This window comes from Schistocerca cancellata, chromosome 11 (assembly GCF_023864275.1).
Source record: "Schistocerca cancellata isolate TAMUIC-IGC-003103 chromosome 11, iqSchCanc2.1, whole genome shotgun sequence".
Taxonomy (NCBI): Eukaryota; Metazoa; Arthropoda; class Insecta; order Orthoptera; family Acrididae; genus Schistocerca; species Schistocerca cancellata.
This window is the reverse complement of record NC_064636.1, coordinates 162,319,153-162,339,790: the sequence shown is the minus strand read 5'-3', so window position 1 is coordinate 162,339,790 and position 20,638 is coordinate 162,319,153. Positions and strand designations below refer to the sequence as shown.

The following is a 20,638-nucleotide window of genomic DNA, read 5'->3' as shown; positions in this document are numbered from 1 at the left end:
AAGAGAAGACAGGTTGGATGAAACAATGCATACTGAGATTAAATAGAAAAAGTTCTCAAGAGTTCCTGGAGCAAGGAGGAGATGAACAACTCAGTAAGAGCACTTGATTTTCCTTTCATTCTTTCCATTTAATTTCAGTTACTATTCCTGCTTCTGTACTTTCTTCATTGGAAAGAACCTGAAAAATGGCGCTGTTATACTTCACTGTGTATGCCTGTATCTACAACTGGTTGATAAATAAAAATTATATCTAATGTTATTTGACTGCAATTCTGTATGGGGTGTAATTTTTGCTAGCAGAGAAATATATAATTCCAGTGATACACTATGGCCGACCACTACTTATATTTAGGAGGTGAAATTGCCAGTGCTGCTGATTGTCACACACAAAATGAGGGGGAATGAGGAAGGGAGATATCTCATAACTTTGTTTGTTCCCCAAGGAGGAAAGATTGATAGCTTGGGGATGATTGGAAGAGGTCCCTCAGACATCAGGAAACTAATGAATTCGAATATTTTTTTTTTCACCCCATACACTTACAAGTGTCCATCAGCAGTACTTGAAATTCCACCTTCAAAAGGTAAGTACTGCCCACCCCATCTGTCTCTTTGTAATTTTATATACAGTTCAGTCACATTAATGTGAGCACTGCCTATGTTTTATATCAACATGCAGTAACCGCTCACAGACGGCAGATGCCAGCATTAGCATTGGAGTATATATAAAGTGGGTCGAGGGGTGATGCAGAAAAGAGTGCAGATGTTGTCGTAATGCTGAAACAGAGCTATTTATCGGACTTCATTGGTTTTTGGGCCAAGTGTAGAAGCATTTCCAAAAAGGCTAAGATTGTAAACTGTTTACATGCCACCATGGTGAAAGTATACCGTGCATGGTGAATTAGTGCCATTCAAAACTGGCATGCAGGCAACTGTGGTGCAAAGATATGTGTGGGTGAATGAATATGCAACTTTTGAGCAACTGACCGGCCAGATGAACCAAGGGGCTACCAACCGTGTCTCCTCAATGACCATTCAACAAATGTTGATGCATATGGGCCTCTGCAGCAATGGTTTGCTTCATGCACGTATTCTGGCTGCTGTCCATCATTGAGAAAGGCAGGAATTTGCGTGCCACTGAGTGGCAAAAGATGGCCTTTTCAAATGAATCGTGTTTTATGCTCCATCAGACAAACGGCTTTTGGCATGTATGGCACTGCAACAATTGTTGAAGGGTTCAGGCCGGTGGAGGGGGTTTATGGTGTTGCGAATATTTTTGTGGTCTTCCCTGGGTGATTTCATCATTCTGGAAAGCACAGTGGTTCAACACAAGTAAGCATCAATCCTTGGGGACCACATCCACTCATACGTGCAATTTATTTTCCCTTGGCAAGATAACATCTACCAGCAGAACAATGGAGTATGTCACACACTTCGTAGTGTAAGTGTAAGTGTGTGGTACCACGAGCACCAGAGAGAGTTCACTGTGCTCATGCTCCCCTGCCTCCCCCTACCCCCTCCCTGCCCCCTCCTCTACCCTAAGGCTGAATTCAAAACCCGGTTGAGAATATGCGGTGACTACTTTGATACTGTTTTTGCCACGAATCTTTGGCCCTCGGCTGTGAAACATAGCACACTTGGGCACGATAGTGGAACTGGAGTGGGTCCACATCCCTGTTGGTACCTTCTGGAACCTCACTGACACTCTCCATGCATGTCCTCACTGTGAAAGATGGCTATTTGGGCTTTTGACAGGTGGTTACAAGTAGTTTTGGACCAAGCAGCTTCCTCAAGTTAATTTTACTATAGATAGAATACTTGGGCAAATTCCTGTGGTTTTGTTCACAACAATTTTCTTTCTTGTTTTGTTCTAGTGGCAGATTGAAGGATTTGTTGAGAAGTACAAGAAAATGAAAGATAGGGCAGCTCTTTTGAAAGGCAGTTTACATAAGGTAAGGTGGCATAAACCATCTTTTTAAACACAGGAACATGATAATGGAAACCTATCACCATTATGCATTACAGTGTGCTATTATACTCCGAAATATACAAGGTACATCCAAAAAGTTCGATGAATGGTCTCAGAAAATAAAGAAAATGAGAGTTACAAAGTAATCACTGTTAGCTACAACACATTTGTGACACTAATTGTAAAGCTATTGAAAACTGTTCATAAACACTTCTTGTGGAATAGTTTTAAGTAACGTGGTCATGCGTCGTTGGATTTATCGCATCATTACAGGAGGTGAGACCGGTTGCTACCAGTACGATCCGGAGACTGAGTGACAGACATTTCCCTCACCTCCCTCAGATAGAAATTCATGATAGATCAAGACTTTGCTTTTGAAAAAAGCAATCAACATCCTTTAATCTTGGATTTTGACAGAAGACTCTTTTTGGGAGGTGGAGAAGACAACAAACATTGTGCCACTGACTCGGTCTCAGGATCTTATTGGTAGCACCAGGTCTCATCACCTGCTATGCTACAGATATGCAACGGTGTGTAACCACAGTGCTTTGAGTGATTGCACAAGAAAATTTGTTGACAATTTCCAACAGCTTTACAACTTATGTCAGAAGTGTGTTGTAGCTAACAGTGGTTACTTTGAAGGCCAAGACTTATTTGGTGCAGCTCTTCTTGTTTGTCTTTTCTGTACAGAACTTTTTGTTTTCATATAACTGCTGCAATCTGTATCCATTTGGCTCTGCATGCTGTTGTCAAAAATTGTTCTCCCTTTATAATGTTACCCCTGCCCCCTCCCCTCCAACTTCCCTCCATTACAAAATTGAAATGTTTTTCTGGTGACCTCCTCCTTAGTATTCACCAACTGGGAAATCCAAAAGGGAAAGCATTTCTCCTCCAGAATGTTATCCCCAAGGGGATGCCATTATCAAGCCATATAGTATAGGTGGATAATAGTGATGTGTTGTGTTGTTTGTAGCAAAATTGGGAGTTGCACATGCTCCTAATTTAGAAAATTAAAAGTATGTGCTCTGCAACACTTGCCATCAGAATAATTTCTAATATGAATGAAATATTTTCATTTACTTGTGGATTTGTGAATGTTTTCTAAGGCAGTTAATGGGCAATGAAAAATGTCTACACCCAAAATGAGATTATTAAAGAGTTACATGTGTCTCGTCACCCGAAAAATCTCCTGTCTTAGCCTTTTTAAGAAAGTGGGGACATTGACCACAACCAAACATTCTCTCTCTTCAATCATAACTTTCTCACAATCAAATGTACCACAACCATAATATAAGAAGAATATGTGACCCACATTAGGATCTGATGAATTTTTCTGTAGTACAGAAATGTGTGAAATAGAACTAGCACTGAAATCTTTTAACTTGCTTGAAAGTAATAAAGATTCCTAAGAGATAATAACACGTTATTTGAAAGTAAGAAGAAGAAAATTTTGTGTAATAATCATGTTATTGTCTTACTTAATTTTTAAGGCAGAAAAATTTGGAATGTAGTCTGATTTGTTCAAGTTATGTCTTTCTGGTTTTGTTTGTACATGATTAACAATGCATTCTATGTTATATAATTCATAAAAAAGTTCTTTAAATTTGAGAAATCCAATGCAATGTTTATGTAATCAGGGAACAGTGTTATATGATTTGTAATAAAGTCTAATTTTATATTTATTTTTGATTGACGTGTATGTAATACTAAATTAAATTTTTTGAGAGAGTCCACCTCCGGATACACACACACACACACACACACACACACACACACACACACCACAAAAGCTACTATCATCTCTGCATGCTCAGAGTGATATGTTTATTTCTGGATCTTCAAACTAATCTCACCACTTCTCTTCACGATCATTATATTTTCCTGCTCCTGCCTGCACCACACATATATTCTCACATATTCAGTGGCATAAGTTGCAAGATCCCTTGCCTTTTGATACTCTGAACTGTAAAGTGTCACACAGCATTACAGGAAAGGAGAGACAGAGCTGTCAATGTACTATATGTTTACAGCTATATGTCTACACCTTAAAACAAGGAAGGAAAAGAGCAATTCACAAGAATCACAGCCAGTAAAAACATTGCTCCTGATGTGCACATTTTTGTATGACATGATGTGGAGTTGTAAATGGATTTAGTAACTGATCTGCAATTTTATTTGTCCCTCCTACAGCGTTTTAAGCTTTTCACAACTGACACTTGCATTTCTACATGCATGTCAAAGTAGTATTAGTGAATGGAGATAATACAAACAAGAGTTGAGATGCCACAGTTCGAATGTATTAGACTTTTCTGAGGGATGTTCAGTGAGTCACTAAGGAGCTGAAAATTGCAACTCCAGACAAGGATAAGACAAAAACTGAAAGCATATTGGTTTCTCAGTATTAACATGATTTTATGTCTATATGAGAAATATGTTGTGTATTAAGGTAGTCTTTGTAACAGCACTAAGATCCATATAATTTTTCCTATTGTTTCCAACTGTCAAACATTTAAGTAAAACAAAAACCACTAACCATTTGGTCTAGTAATAACAGCGTTTCTGTGTTGATGGGCTGGACTAGTGTGATCCTGTTTTACACCCTTTATTATGAAGTACTAGATGCCACTGAGGCCAACCATTCTCGTACCGGCTGTGTGATAGTGTTAACTCATCGGCCCTGCCAGGTGCCAGGAAAGTGACTACTGTTTGGTGGGCGTAACACTGATTGTTTTCTTGAGAGGTGAAGATTTCATTCTTTTTGTCACCTCTACTAGTTTCAAAACTGTGGTAGGCATAACAATAAAATATTATTTTAAATGTAAGATGAATATAAGCTAGCTGTCACGTCATTCCTGCTTTCTGTTTATAGTCCCCATACATTAATACCAACAACTACAAATGTTGACAGTGAATAGTGAACCTTTACTGCTGCAGGTAAGTGATAAAAAAATTAAAGTTTTTATCAAAATAATTAATGATAATTATATGATAGAATGTTCAGATGTAATACAAACACGTATGATGATCTGAAGGAACAACTCGGAGCACAGTTTGTGAACAGTTAACAATATAGATGAACAAAAGCAAAAGTCAGTTTTTCATGTTCTGTCCTCATCATTCTTATGTTACATTTCCACATATTGCTCACTGTGTGTATGCTACTACAAAAAAAATGCATTTATGACCTTAATGTGCTGAATTGAAAGCAAATACTACAAAGATATTATTGTGATCATGTATTATTTAGAATCTTGAAAAAATCTGATTAGAAAGAAAAGAAACAGAACTGTGTAGCACAAGAAGAAATGCTTGAAGCCATCTGCTCACAAATGGCTAATGACTTTCATTTCCTATTTTTTGATAATGACACAGAAACTAAATTTTGTTTGTGACACAATTTCCAGTTGCTGTGACAACCATCTGGGGACATTGCTTAGCTGCAACTTTGTATTCTGCATTTGCTCTCTCATTGATAGAAGATCGCAGTATTAGTGAACACCAGTTCTGTGGAAAGTTGTCCAGTAATGTATGCCAAAATAAATACTATAATTGATTTTGAGTATCTCTTCCTTGAAGTCAAATTGATGACCACTCTCAGATCTTTGATAAATGTTTATTACCGGTAAAAAAAAAAAACCCACAATCCGAAACAGTAGTGTGACAGTGTTGATGTAAACACGGAGCATTTCATCAGATGTAGAGTGACGTATTAACATAATCACAGTATTCCTGGTGCTTACAGTTTGATACATCCAGTTTCCAGGAATGTAACCCGTGTCCACTGTCTTTCATAATGTTGACACAATTACACAACCCATATGCTGCCTACTGAATGTTTCCAAAAAGTTAAAGGTAATGCATGTCACTCCAAAGACTGTAGAAAAAGAAAAGAAAGATATTAATGAAGATGTTAGGTGGGCTGACTTTTGATAATATGAATGCAGATAGGTTAATCATGTGAGAGATTGCCACTGACTGACTACTTTGGGAAGGATTGGTCTTATAAAGGGTGGTGTAAAGATTTTTGCTGCTTTCGGAATCCTGTAATTATTTGAAAATGAATAGGTTAAGTTTTACTACTTTGGATGGGCTGTATACTCAGACCAAAACTGGGTTTATGAAATATGTTGTGGATTATTACATTAGAAAAATTCATGCAACCACTTTATTCATCCATGTTAGGAACACCCCAGCTAAAAGTTTGGCAGTCATATTTAAATGTATGTTAATTTTATTAAGTTTCTAATTAATTACTTTACATATTAATAAAGGGTGCCATTCAGTCCACAAAAATAATGTCTATGATAATACACAGGTGAACTTCAGAAGTAAACAGATATTATGACACCAAAGATAATAGTGTGCCTGGTTCCAAACTTTAAGTATGTATGTATTATAATTGAATTATTTTCCAGTGAATCAAAATATCTTCTCACATAAAATGGAATGAGTGCTTTCCGGTGAGTGTTGTCACTGCTTCAGATTATTCTGCTCAGCTCATTCTAAATTTCCTATCTCGTATAATAGTGAAATTTTCAGTTGATAACTTTTAATTAGTACAGTACCATGCACCACAGCATCATCAGCAAACAACCCCAGATTTCTGCCCATTCTGTCCTCTAAATCATTTATCTGTATATAGAGAACAACAGTGATCCTATCACACGTACCTGGAGCACTCCTGATGATACCATTGTCCCTGATACTGGATTCTATTACTTAAGAAGTCTTCGAGCGATTCACATATCTGTGAACTTATTCCATATGCTTGTACCTTCGTTCAGAGCCTGCAGTGGGGTACTGTGTCAAATGTGTTCCAGAAATCTATGGACTCTGCCTGTTGCCCTTCATATGTAGTTCACAGTATATCATGTGAGAAAAGGTTGATCTGAGTTTCACACGAGCAATGCTCTCTCAAGCTGATTTGTGGACGTAATCTTCTCAGTCTCAAGAAAATTTATTATATTCACACTGGGAATATGTTCAAGGATTCTGCAACAAACTGAAGTTACTGATATTCGTCTGTAATTTTGCAGGCGTGTTCCTTTACCCTCTGCCACTTGGGACTTTGTGCTGGATGAGAGATTCGCAATAAATGCAAGCTAAATAAGTGATAATGCTGTGGAGTATTCTTTGTAAAACCAAACTGGGAGTTCATCCGGACCTGGTGCCTTATTTGCTTTTAAATCTTTCAATTGTTTCTCTGTGCCAGGAGCCTGTCCGATGGTCATATGACTGTATATTTGTATGATTTTGCTGTGTGAATGATTTCTTGGATATGAAATTTAAAACTTTGGCTTTCGTTTTGCTGTCTTCAACCGCCACACCTGACTGTTCAACAAGGGACTGAGCAGAAGCGTAAGACGCACTTAGGGATTTTACATAGGACCAGAATTTTCTCAGGTTCTCTGCAAGATCTTTTGCTAAGGTATCACGGTGGTAGTTGTTATATGCTTTGCACATAGATCCTTTTGTTGTTGTCATTTTTGCGGTCTCTTTCGAACTGAGGGTGCAATAACCTCTGCTTCCTCAGCATCATCCAAATTTCATTATTAAACCATGGAGGGGCTTTTCCATCCTTTATCCACTTACAACGTGCATAACTCTCCAGACTGTGATTTACAATCTGTTTAAACTTTACCTGTAACTCCTCTACTTGCATCTTACTGGAACTAAGTGACGTTAATTCACTGGCTAAGTGAGATGCTAACAACTGCTTATCTACTCTTATCTACAAGAAACACTCTCCTAGCCTTCTTACTTGATGTAATATCTTTCATAACCATGGTTAATTGCTTGTTATGATTGCTAATCCCCATTTCTATACTGATATTGTCAGTAAGATCTGGCATGTTTGTAGCTACAAGATCTAAGATATTTCCATTGCGTATGGCCTGCCAAGCTAACTGCTCAAAAGAGTTTTCAGAAAATGTTTTCAAAATTATTTTGGCCGTCTGTCAGTATCCTCTGCAATGAATCCATAGATAAACCAGTCTATACTCAATAGGTGAAAGTCACCTCCAACTAGTATTGCATGGTCTGGGAATTTATGCGCAACTGATTGTGGTCTTTCTTTGAAGATTTAAGAACTGTCACAGTGGAATCGGGTCGCCACTAAAAACATCCATCTGTTATACGGGACCAGATAACTTCACTGTCGCATTCCACTTCAACCTCAGTAGAGGTAATATTTTTGTCAGCTGCAGTGAACACTCCCCCTGCCTTGGAGTCTAATCTGTCTTTACGACATATGTTCCCTGACTTTCTAAATCTCTCAGATCTTTCCACTTTATTTTGCAGTGAGCTGTTGGTCTCAAGAATACTTTGAGCATGAGAGCTTTCCTGTAGGGCAGGAAATTCAAGAAATTTTGTTATGAATTCTTTGACGGTTTACTGATAAAATTTTGACAGTCAAAGTTTCTTTATACCTAAAGTGGTCTGACATCCTTTGCTGCGTATTGGCTGGGGAGTGTTCTTCAGAGTACTTCAAACTACTGTCTAGTCTAAAAAACCCTCATGTGCACTTCATAAGCACTCTGCTACCTGAGTAGCTGCTTCCTTCATGTAGTCCACCCCCTGACCTGACAAAGGGAGTGTTACAAATCCCCACCAGATAATGCAAGTCTAGAAATCTGCAGTCAAGACAATCACAGAATCAACGAAGCCTTTGGTTGAGACCCTCCACTCGGCTCCAAACCAAAGGACCCAATCACCCCTGGGAATAATGCTCCAAATTGCGAGCTCTGCCTGCACCCCACACCGAGGCTAGCAGTCTTCACCACCACCACTTCCTCCTCCTCCTCCTCCTCCTCCTCCTCCTCCTCCCCCCCTCCTCCCTCCCCCCTCCCCTGTCACCTGTATGAACTGAGTATGGCGACAGAAATCATTGGCGCCGATGTGAGCCACAACTTGCAGACTACTGCACCCTGCATGCTCGATAGCTGCAGGCAGAGCTGCCTCCACATCTTGGATGAGGCTCACTGAGACACTACCGAATGCACATTATCTTTCTTTCCAGCCCTGAACAGTGTCTGTCTAAGGGGCTCCACAACACACTTAATTTTGGAGTTCCCAATAACTAGTAAACCCCTCCTCCTGTGTGCCTGCCCATATCCTACTGAAGCAGCAGCCACATATTTTCTTAAAGGGCGAATGGGTGAGGCCAAGCGACCAGTCTCCTCATTGGCTCTCCGCCTTGACTGATGCAAATGCATTACCTCCCTATACTCACCCTGCGGTGAGGGTGAATCCACCGCATCATGTACACTAGGAGGTGCCTGGTTAGCAGAGCCCATGGGCAGAACAAGTGACACCTGAGGTGTCCCATACAACACGCCAGATTCTCCACTACCACTGTACCCTGAGGCAGCAGTCTGAAGGTGACCGATTGTAGCCAGAAGCGCCTCAAGCTGTTCGCGGAGCACAGCCAACTCCTCGTGCATCCACATACAGGATGCACACACCCTAATCATCCTAGTAAGACCAACTGAGAAGCAAACTATAAAAGCAGATAGAATCCCAGGTACACAGCTTGTTACCCTCCTGATGTGTCACAAATGGGTATTGATGCAATTCTGCGCTACAGGCTGAAGGATTTTTTTCCTTACAAAAATATGAAATTAAACCTTTTAAATAGAGCAGCATATGCTAAATTTAGTAAATGTACCACAAGGAAAAGAAGGAAATTCATGAAGACTTAACTTATTGCTCTGTACGATGACTGGTATGTTGTTGTATTAATAATAAATGAAAAATGGAAATGACATGACAACTGGCTTTTATTCATCTTATATTGAAATTAAGATTTTAATTGTTAAAAATCAGATAGTGTTGAAACTAGCAAGGGCAAAAATAAGAATAAAACCTTCACTTTCAAGGAAATGTCAGTGTTCTGCCACAGCAACAATTGTGACCTTCGTGGCACCCAACAGACCTGGTGGGCAGAGACTGGTATGCAACCAGTTCAAAATTTTGGCGACAGTGGCCTCCAGTGCATTAAAATGCTCTGGGAAAAATAAAACGTCAAATCAGTTACTAAATCAGTTTGTGAATTCCACATTATGTCACACATAAATACATCCATCCTGAGGAATATTTTTACTGCTGTAATGCTTGTAGATGACTTTTTTCATTCTTTGTTTTATGGTAGAAGAAAATGAACCTTTCTGTTAAGCTTATTGGAATTAGTCTTATGTTAACTCCTAATTCAGGTCAGTTTGTATCTCACTTTTTGTTTGCTATAGGGTACAGTATGGACCCGTGTGAATTGGTAGTATATTGGCAGCACTGTGTCTTCTTACCTTTTATGCTGTGTGACAGGCTTTACAGTGCATCATAACGAAAAGGCAAGATACTGACCATGCCCAACCCATTTACAACTGCTGCCTGCTTCACTCATACCTACGTACCAACATGCATCTCACACTGTTATTGTATTATTATTTATTTCTATTCCTGTCTTCATTTTAATCTCATCCAGTTTTCTTATTGGTCTTATTTACATCTTGATGTCTTACTACTGTGCTTCATGTAGCTTTATCCTTCCTTCGCTATATTTAATCTGGTTTTGTCTTTTCCAGTTTTCAGAATATTGCCATATGTTTTAATGCTCTGTTACTGTTTTTTTTTTCTCCACAATCGATTTTTGTTCCTTCCATCTGTGTAAATACAGAAAAGTTTCCCTACCCCTATACCGAACCCACTCCCACATAACTGTTTCTGTGTTGCTGCTTAGTTTGTGGAATTGCTCCCAAACAGCTTTCCACAGTGATTCTATGTTATAATTCTGTCATTCCACAGCCCTCACCAACTCAGCCCTACACAATATATAACTAAGTCCTAAACATTTTGTCACTACCTCATCACTGCCTGTAAAATATTTCCACTCTGCTGTACCAATTACCACATCACATTGCCAAATTTGAAACCCACGTACTGCAGGAACAAGAGCAGCATGCACAGTGCCACCTTAAAAACTGTAAAGTCTATTCACTTTGTACACTTATATTGGACTACCACAATCCAGCACCACTACAGTAACCTCTGTCAAACCTCCTTTACATCAGTTAATAGATGCCTGATCCCATCTTGCAGAACTACATATGCTACAATCTCACAAGCTCCCGCCCACCATCCTACCAAACCCAGCACCTAAATAGTCCTGTAACATAGTAGTGAACCTCTCCTCCAAAAGCCTCATTTCAAAGGGGCTTATCTTTTGCCACATTCACAAATTCAGTCATTCTGAGCTTGTTAAAGACCTACTCTCCTTCCTAAAGTGGAAACACTTTTTTGCTACCAACTTAAAACTAGTACTGAACCCAGCCTTACTTGGTATACTCTTCCATCTAACTGTGATCCTACAATACATCCCTCCCCTCCACCTTCACTCTCCCCACCCCACTTCCTGGATCATCCTGTAACCTCAATTCTTGTCTCGCCATCATTTCTCCGAACTCACATACGCAGAGAGAAGCACAGTCTGGTGCTTAAAAACTGATTTCCACCTTAAAATCACTTCTAACGGAATACATTTCTGAATAAATAAAGAATATTGTTTGTGACAGCAGCACACTTTCTGCTCCACCTGTACAGTCCTTGTTAGGGTGTGGAGTACATGGACAGTTTGATAATTGGCTCATTCCATTTCAAGTGTAACGGGAGTCTCTGCTGGACCATTTGTGAATGTAATGAAATTTTATCAGAAGGTTCCACAATGTCTTGAATGGATATGTACTAATATTCAGCTCCATATCTCCTTTGGTTCATTTCTACAGCCTCTCGTAAATAGGGTTCCCAAGTTTGCACCACCTGCACACATGCCAAAGTGTGAACTTTGGATAACTTTTGTGAAACGTACTTTCAGTTTACAAGCCCTTGCTTTTGTACGCTTAAACAACTTTTTGTGCTGAATTAGAAGACATTATCATTGAAATTTTTAAATGTAAACTGTAAGAGCCGTAAGACTACAAAATTGACAGAAAATTCATTGTGTGACTTTGAGAGCCCATCTTTAACCAGTCACAATTCACAATTTAATCGACAGATTTGGTCGACAACTGTGCTGTCTTCTTGTGCTTTTTGTTTGATAGCCTTGGGCCTTTTCTGTCAAATTATATGCTCCTACCAATTTGGTGTAAATGTTTTGGGTGCCAAATTTGTGTAGTTTTTGGAGTCTGTATCTCAACTGTATGTTCTTTAATCTTTATAATCTTTCTGTATCTAAAAAGAGAAGCCTTTCAACTTCAGAGGCACTGTAGTTTAATTTTTGACTCTTGCCTGCTTATGACTGAAAAAAAAAATTGCTCACAGTTATTACTTTTCATACACATTTTTATGCTCAAACGTGATATTAATGAATAAACAGAAAGAAAAATCAGTGAAACCTTTTTTCTGTCCATAAAAATACAAGTGTAGTTATGTACGAATCAACTTCAAGCAATAAGCAGCAATAAAAAAACTGAAAATTCAGAATGTTAGAACTCTAAATACAGCTGGAATAATTCTTTTTCACATCAGAATGAATAAATTGCTATTACTGTCTTGTTCATAGTCTGAGTAAATATATTGGATTCCTGATGTTTTGGTGTTTTTATGACTTTTAGACGTGTATTGTTCCGGAATTGGTCTTCTCAAAATTTTGTGAACTCGGCCAAAATAGTGCTGCTGGTATCAGAGTTGTTGTAATTTAACCTTACCCAAAAATATTGCATTTTTAAACCCATTGTAAAAAAATCAATAAAACCCAACTATATCTAATATGAAAATTCAATTAACATACAAAATGTTACATAGTTAGCCTTACACGAACTAAAGAGAGCCATCATATTTACTGAAGGCAAATATGTAGTGTCACAAGAATTTATTTTATTACTATTGTGTTTTAACTTTTCTTGCAATTTAAGAAATGCAACTAAAATAACATTTACACTCCCAGCAAAAAGAAACTAACTTGATGTAGAATTGTCATGAGAGTAAATTACAATTAACTACTTTTTGGAAGCATGCAGAAATTTGTAGATCTTCACTGATTTCTCAGTTCTTTTGTCTCCTAAATTTTTTAGTAATTTTGCCCAAATGAACTGGCAGATGGACAAGATTCTTTCAGGTGCATTGCTGGCAGGGCATGAAAAGAGGCACTAATAAAGTAGTTGTAAGAATGGGTTATTGTTTTGAATAGAGTAGTAATAGGAATTTATATTGAATTGTTTAATCATCAATCTGAAAAGAAAGCAATAAAATCCAATTTCAACTACTTTTCTTTCATTTTTTAAACCCATTTTTATTTTCTCCGTAATCCTGGCTGGTACACTCAGTTCATGTATGTGTAATACATCAAAATGGCCAACTGGTGTTGGCTGCAGCAGCTATCAAGGATGGTAACTATGAGGAATTAATCAAGAAAACTGTGTGCCATTTGGAATCAAAGAATGCATGCTGCAATATTGTGAACCATGTCCTGGATAACTTGACCTAGAATCTTACTCAGTACATGTTTTTAAAAGCATATGACCCAGAAGAAATTATACAGTACAAACAGGGGTTTATCCTAATAAGAATGTTGTAGAGATGCATCAATCAACTGTAGAAGAGTTCATAGAGAAACTGGTTCTTTCAAAAAGAAAATAAATAAAAAAAAGTCAGGGTCTGACAAGCCACCATTCTCTCTCTCTCTCTCTCTCTCTCTCTCTCTCTCTCTCTCTCTCTCTCTCTCTCTACCGCTCCCCCTACTGTCCCCCTCCCACCCCTCTCCAAAATTGACATCTGGGTATACCGTGTATGCCTCATATCACTGACTTTTCATTTTTGCTGAGTGCTGGAAACTCTACAGCAGGCTGCTTCTGTGCACCCTACTAAATGAGAGAAATTTCTTCTTTTGTAAACGACAAATATTGCAATGCTTTTTACACACAAGAAAGACTTCAAATAATTCTGTCTGCTTGATAAGCACATTTTGACAACATTTGCAGTGAACAGAGTTACAGATTAGAACACACCCTACTCTCATGTTTCTTTTGTTCCGTGACTTTTTTAAGCACTGTCAAGAATGTCTTCTTCCAAGGAGCCTGTCACAACTCTGAGGTGGGAATCTGCTGCACAGGGAAAACATCAAGTACAGCAAGTGGCCTAATGATCTTCATACCAATTAGTAATCTATTTGAGACCAGGAAATGCTACTCGAGCTACTGTTTGTACAAAATCTGAAGATACTTGCAATACCTGTAGGGTATATAAGAATCCCAGGATGTGACAAGCAGTTGTTCATTTAGCTTAGTACTTCGTTTTTATGTAATATTCTTCTCTACAGTGTCGAAATTGTAGAGGCCTCCTTTTCCATTCAAGAGGGTCTCGATTATTATTGGTGCAATCTCTTCCTTGCATAGTTTGTTAATCTGTCCCCAATATTCTGAGTTCCACTTTTCTTGTCACCTGGTATTTTTAAATAACAGATAAATAAATAAGTAGTGTGGCTATAATTAATACCAGTGTAAATAAAATCCTTGTATACTCTTATTAACTAAATAATACTACACCAGGCCATGTGAGAGACATTGTGTCAGTAGTGTTTTATGATGCCCACCAGATGAAATACTAGCCTCAACCTCCTAGGTTGAGAGTGTAAATAAATCTTAAATCTTCTTCATCTAAATTTAATTCTTCCAATAGTTCTGGTGAAAGGCGATTGCTTTCATAAAATTTCCATTTACTTAATTTATCTCTGGTTTTATTAAGTCCATCCCAGAGCTTACCTAGTTCCTCTTCTGTTTTTTCCTAAATCAACTGTGAACCATAGTGTACTGACTGACAAATCTGTTGTTTCTTGTACCTTTTGAGTAATTAATTCACTTACTCATGCCTCCAAAGTTCTGAAAGTGGAGCCTGGTAAAGCTGTTATGTCCAAATTTTTACCCTGCTCTAACACATGTAACCACATTTGCGTGTCTTAAGAATTGTTCATTTACTTTTGTAAACATTTGCTTAGTTAATTCTTTCATATATGTTTTACATTCTGACCTACCTCCTTTAATTGTTCAAAACCAGCATTTCTTACAAGATCACATAGTCGTTTATCTTAGTACTTAACTACTCATGTAAAGTGGGTGAAATGTTAGCAAGTTTGTTATTTTTGTATTTATCTCCTTTTTTTTCTTCTTCGTGAGATTCCTGAATATGCTGTTGGAGGCTACCATTTGTGATATTTGTGATATCTACTTTTGCACTTAAATCCTCAGTCGGTCGTCCACCATTTGTTGCCTAAAATTTATTAATATAAAAACGCTAATGAGTTGTCTGTTGACTCAGTATTCTAAGCCCAATAACACACAACTTTTTGGCCAACCACTGACTTAAAATTTCTCACAACACATAGTACCACTTGAAGGCACGTTATTGTGATTCAAATACAGCTCACTTACGTCTTTCAGTGGCACTAGGCACGGCGAACTGCCAGTGGAAAGTGGGACCGTCATGGTGGGAAGGCTACAATAGAAATTGCTGCAGCAGTGGCCAACTCTGGTGTTTGATATGCCGCCAATCTAACTGCAGTTAACTGGTGTGTGATGGCAAAGAACTGAAGACTAGAAAACAGCCACCGGCTCGAATTCTCGATCTTCTGGATTGTAGACATGTATTTTATTCTGTGTTGTAATTATTGTTGAGTAACTTAATATTCTTGTATTGACAACTAAATTCCATCTGTTCTTTCTGTATCACTGAGAAGTCTCTAAAGTTTTCTGCTCAACAGCTCAATTCTTCATAAACTTTTCTTGAATAAAGTATTATTAATGATTGCTGCATTGAGTAACCTTCACAGTTGACCACATTTTCATGGACAGTGTCCTTTTCTACTGGAACTCATTATGACAAAAATACTAATTTCTTTCAAGTATCTTAACAAATTTTTGCAGATTCGCCATTCTGTGAGGCATTCACCACAAACAAAATTTTTCCTGTGTACCTACATGACAATTTTCTCTGATGAGGGCAGTACATTAGCTACTATTGTCAAAACACCTTTTGCTCATTACCTGCATAAACTGCCCCCCCCTCCATCTCCCCCCATCTCACCGCCTCATCTCCAAATCAGTGTCCAGCTGTACCCTGTATGCCTTGTATTACTGACTATGTCTCCTTTTTGGCATGCTGCTGAGTGCTGAAGACTCAACAGCAGACTACTACTGTGCACACTACTACATGAGAGAATTTTCTTCTTCTGTAAACCACATATATTATTATAGCTTTTTACACACAGGAAAGATATCAAGCTGTTCTGTTTGCTTGGCTAGTATATTTCAACATCATTTGCAACAAACCAAGTTACAGTCCATAGCATTTCTTGGTTCTGTGTATGTCTGATGCATTGTCACATGTGTCTTCATCCTTGGAGGCTGGCACATATCTGAAGCAGGGATCTGCTGCACAGAGAAAACATTAAGAACAGCAAGTGTGGCCAAACAGAAGCCACTTCCAGTGTTGCTCTGACCAGTAGCAACATAGTCTACCTCACCATTCAGTCAATATATACATGCAGAAAAACCCAGTGGTCAACATGAATGTCCCACTATCCAAACTACTTTAAATAAATGTACTCCAGTAGCTGATGGTCATCATTCATCAGTCCTAAATACCGTGTGCAATACATTACTTTAACAAAGTGATAGATTACACTGTAGTCTTGATCTATTTAAATTCAAGGACAACATTTCGAGCATCATCTTGTCTTACGTTACAGAGAAAGAAATTAAACAAATTGAATTTGATCAAGAAAGGTTTGCTGAAGTCCACAGAGTTGCTAGGATAAGAGAAAATCAACAGTTCAAGCCCATTGTTGTAAACAATATTAGGGGAAACAGAGATTAGAATGATTTTGTAGTATTCAAAGTCAAAGCGTTTAAAGTCGGTGAAGAAATTCCAGCACTTATCAGCTTTTTGCATCCCAGTGGCCACGTCCGTTCCTTCCATTGTCCATCTACCTAAGGTACTTAATGGATTCTGGATCATCACATATTTAAAATCAAAAGCACCATCAATAGCATCAGGAAGGCAATATACTTGTTCAGAATCTAAATAAGACGGCATTTGCAATTTATTTAGTCTGAAGTGCAAAGACATTATTCCAGTCATACAGTGTGTTTAAAGTTCTGTCTCTCTGGATTTTCATTTGTTTTATTGCTGCTTATTGCTTGAAGTTGGTTGTCTATAACTACACTTGTATTTTTGTGGCTTAAAAGCTGTTTTCTCTCATTTTACTTTCTATTTACTCATTAATGCTGCATTTGAGCATATACGCTCTTTATGAAAACCTACAACTTTGAACAAGGTTTTACAGCTGTAAGCAGACAAGGGTCAGCTGCTGAAGCTGAAAGACTGCTTATCAGGTCCAGAAAAACAGGGACACATCATTGAAAATATATTTATTGAAATATAAGTTTCAAAACTGGGCAAATTAAAGCTGAAAGTACATATTTTATATTGTAATTAGCCCTTTACAAAACATTCATTGTAGAACACACAAATTTGACCATCCGTTATTTCCTTTTCTCTGCTGAACAAAACACTAGAACAGACTGTTTGTAGTCCAGTGGGCCATTGTTGAGAGGACAAGACAGATTCTTAAAAACCAAGTCAAAAAGAAGTATATTTGTGCATTAGAAGTTCATTTGATATGAGTATTGTTTCAAAATTAATTAATTTTAATTTCAATATGAATTGTCCCACCCATAACACAGAACATCATTAAGTTGTACAAGAGAACACTGTGTAAGCAAGCTAGTTTGCGTGTAGGATTCAGCTGGTAAAATTAAAGTATGTTAAGAATAACATTTGCATTTTATGGGTGGGATTTTACGCACTGTATTCTCTCCAATGTTTGAAGCTTTGTCAGAAAATGGGTTAAGAAGAATATTGTTTTAGAATGAAGGTACATGTTTTGGGCACTTATTTTACCAAATAACATAATAATAAATATTTTTAACTAAATTTCAAATTACAATACGTAGCAGTAATGGCATCAAAGACTAGAGTCCAAAAGTACAGAGAAAAGTTGAAGAACAATGAGGACGCATTTCAGCTACATTTAGCAAACAAAAAGAAGCATGATAAGAAAAGAAACCAAATGATAAGCAAAACAGTGAATGACAATCTAGAACTTCATAAATTAAAGAAAACAAAAGAGAGAACAAAAACAATGCTTTAGAATGAGGAAGAAAGAACAGTCCGGTAACTCATTAGTTCAACCATACAACCAGCAAGTTCACTAGGAAAGGCAATCAGTGGACAAAGAAGCATTGCCTAAGAGCCCCAATAAAAGAAGCGCTGTGGTGAAGAAGCTGTTATAACAGTATCCAGAAACTGAAGCTGCTTATTCTTCTTCCAGAACGGAAATACCACTGCATGGGCATAAAATTTATACTAAAGGACTTATTTCAAAAGTCCAAAATTTTTTCTCAAGAAATCTTTCAGGCAAGAGAGATTGTTTGGTTCATAGAGATATAATTACCAAAAAAAGTATAAGGTGCAGCAGTGAATAATGTTGACAACAGTAATGGAAGCATATGAACTTTTTAAATCTCAATTTCCACATTTTACAGCTGTGGTGAAAAAACATAATTTTTTGATCCTATATCCACTAATGTTTTACTGACATCTAAAATGCCACATAATATCTGTACCTGAAGGTACCATGCAAATATGGAGTTTCTTATTAAATGTTTAAGTGATGAATTTCCAAATTTCCCAAATACTATCAAAGCATTGGTTTGTAGTACAGGCAAAGAAAAGAGAGTGGCACAAAATTCTATTAATTGTAAGTTAAAGCCAGTGATCCCAGGTTAATTAATCTTATAGATGACAGTGACATGTATGAGGAAGTATGTTGGAAGCAATAGAAAGAACGACAGGTGTGTGTTTCGGTTGTTAATGAAAGTGGTAGCGTACGAGATGTGCTGCAGGAAGAGTTTCAGTGTACAAACTACAGGGAACCTTGCTCATTATGCCAGACACTGCATGAAGTCAACTGGAATGATTTATGTTCCCAAGAAAAGAATTGCAGAAAATGTTGAAATGCATTAGTTTTATTTATTATTTTGCAGACAATTTAGTATGTATATCTGAAAACTGTATTTGTTAAAATTAAAAGAGTTATTTTATTGCTTAAAACAGTAACGTGACTTCAAAAACTTAAGATTCCTAAATGTAAAACACACAAATACTAGTACAAACTAGGACAAATGTCCAACCTGAAATGTTGGAATTGTTCTGCACTTTGCAGGGACAGCAAGACAAAAAAGATCATAGAACATACAGCGGAGATGTAGACTTCCATAATTATCCAAAATTTGGCACCCAAAATATTTTCATTAAACTGGCAAGTGCATATATTTTCTTTGAGAGGAAATGAGGTTATTGCAGAAAGGCACAAGAAGACAGCATGGTTGTGCATCATATTACCAATTCTTCGCTGAATCCGCCTATTAAATTTTGAATTATGGCTGATTAAAGAGGGACTCTCATAGACGCAAAGTGAATTTTCTACTATTTTTGAAGTTTTACAGCTGTCAACACATGTACAGAGTCTGCCAGAAAAATCTATACACTCTTTTGTCAGGCTCTATCGCGATATCAATATTGTTGTTCCATTTGAGTTATGAGTGTGTTGTATGTTCTTTGGCTCAACAGATGTTAGCACATTCATCTCAGTATTGATAAAACGAGATGGCTGGAAGACACATGACATTCGAGCAATGAAGATTTATTGTGAAATTGTTTTTCAACTTTGATGTGCGACATCAGTGGAGGCGGTAGTTGGAAACAGAACCACCAACCCACCTAGCAATTAAAAGCATCATTGTCAAGTTTTAATTGCATGGAACAAATTGTGATATTCACAAAGGAAGATCAGGGAGACAGCATACAGCTACAAGTCCTGCTTTGTTGGAGTTTGTTAATTCTCCACAGAAGTCTGCTACGCAATGTGCACGTGAAGTGGGGGTTTGCAGTACAAGTGTACATTGAATTCTGAAAGTTGCAAAATGGAAAGTTGACACTCCACAATTACTGCACACGATTAATGATGATGATCCTGATCACTGAATGCAATTTGTGATGAAGGTAGTGTGGAGTGATGTGGCACAATTTAAACTTAATGGAACCATGAATCAGCATAACAGTGTGTACTGGGCACCAGAAAATCTGCATGTTTAAGTGGATAAAGCAGTCAATCTACTAGGGGTTCATGTGCAGTGTGGACTATCATCTAGGATCTTTGTAGGACCCTTTTTCTTTGATGCTACTGTCACTGGTGAAGTGTACCTGGAAATGTTATGCACATCAATTTTGCCAGATATATGTGCACTTTATAGAGCTGATGAAGAGGTCTTCTACCAACAGGATGGTGCACCACCTAGCTGCATGAGCTTTCCCGGATGACAATTTTCCGGGGCATTGTATTGGATGAAGAGGCCCATTAACTTCCCTCCACGGTCGTCAGATCTAACATCTATGGACTTTTACTTGTGGGGAACTGTGAAAGATAACGTCTATCAAAGAAAGCCACACATGCTGGAGGTACTTTGCCAGGAGATTACAGCAACATGTGCAGCGATCTCCACTGCAACATTGACTGATGTAGTTGCGGCGACTGCTCGTCATTCTGTTATGTGCATAGCCGCCAAC

At 37.8% G+C, this 20,638-nt stretch overlaps 1 long non-coding RNA gene across 1 annotated transcript in view; it reads left to right on the top strand.

Annotated features, from left to right (window-relative positions):
* The window catches only part of LOC126108906 (uncharacterized), a 96,426-nt gene that overhangs the window by 52,268 nt on the left and 23,520 nt on the right, over window positions 1-20,638 (top strand). The window contains exon 2 of the long non-coding RNA XR_007523650.1: window positions 1,872-1,949. This is a non-coding gene — a long non-coding RNA (uncharacterized LOC126108906). The remainder of the gene's footprint in view (window positions 1-1,871; window positions 1,950-20,638) is intronic.